This window comes from Canariomyces notabilis (assembly GCF_033297395.1).
Source record: "Canariomyces notabilis strain CBS 508.74 unplaced genomic scaffold N656scaffold_17, whole genome shotgun sequence".
NCBI classification, from domain to species: domain Eukaryota; kingdom Fungi; phylum Ascomycota; class Sordariomycetes; order Sordariales; family Chaetomiaceae; genus Canariomyces; species Canariomyces notabilis.
The window spans coordinates 66574-68004 of NW_027041839.1; positions in this window are offsets into that span (position 1 = coordinate 66574).

Consider the following 1431-nt stretch of genomic DNA (forward strand, 5'->3'; position numbering starts at 1 on the left):
AAGCGCACATCTTGGGAAGTCCCCGATTCCATTTAGTGTTGGCTACATTCTCCGCACCTCGAAACTTTACAAACACGCAAACGAAAACATAAAAAACACACAACGAAACAGGATACAGACGAGCCAACCTGTACAATTAGGTCTCTTTTTGGGGGTTCACATACCGAGGGTTTTTTTCCCTCCCCACTCGCCGAGGCGTTTTATCCCTCGATTCTATTAAAGCAGGAACGTCAGGAGCAATCCCGGGTCAGCATGGTGGCCGTCTTGATTTTTGGGACCTTGTCAGAGATACCCGACGCGTACTGCCGTTTCCGGTACGATGTCACAGCGCTGCTGATGAAGCAAGATGGGCCATACGAACACTTAGCAGCCAACGAAGCTGCCATCCGCCCAGTGGTGTAAAGGAACTCAAAAGTTACTGGTGCTTTTGTTTTTTGGGCTCATGCAGGATTGGTTTTAGATCAGGGTCATGCCGTTTGGGATGGTCTGTCGCGGAGGAAATATTCAGCAGTATTATAGCACGAGAAGGGTTGTTGGAGCGATTGGTTCATCGTCATCCACACCCCTGATTTAATGGCGGTTGTCTCGGGGTCTTGGAGAGAGGATTCGATTGTTTTCTTTGCCTCTTGTCAGTTTGATCAGACGAGGCCCTCGCTGGCCGTGTCAAGCCTCGTTTTTTACAGATGTATAACAGCGCGCTCCGACAATTGCAGCGAGCCGCCCCTTTCCTTTCCTGTTCTCCTGGATTTCGCAGGATGGATATACCCCCTTTGAATTTGAGTTGCACGGACATAGACCAGTGGTAGCAATAAGTGGTGGTGATGGTTACACTCAATATACTTACTACTTTGCCTGATAAAACATTTGTGTTCCTCACCTCCTTTCTCACGGGGCACACAGGGTGTAGAGATGGAGACCAAAAACGATTTTGTAATGGGTAGAAGGTAGTAGAAAACCACAAGTAAAAGGTGACCAGAAAATAACAAAGGATGATGAAATGCCGTCAAAGTTGCAAAGTGTGAGCACGAATTTTTTCCGCCGTAGCCCTAAACCTCTGCCCTAAGGGGATTGCATTTGCATCGGGCATCCGTGCAATGGATGCCACAAGCCTGCAGCTGCCAGCCACATTTTCCCCGTGTCTCATGGAAACCGTCGAACACATCTCCCTTGTTTCGCGTCTGTGCCTCAAAAGCCATGGTAGAAAGACCAGATGAAACAGCCTGGCTAGTACGCCTTTCTGTCTATCAACTGCAGGAGAATCGCGGAGGCAGCTTGCCCTTAAACAGAATCCTGTTTTGACATTTGTGTGTCTGAATTCAGATCGCGCTTTTGAGGGAATGTCACTGAAAGTAATGTAAAATGTATGGTACAATACGGACGTACTGTACATGACAACAAAATCATCCCTTCCGCAGATTGGACAGGGGGTAA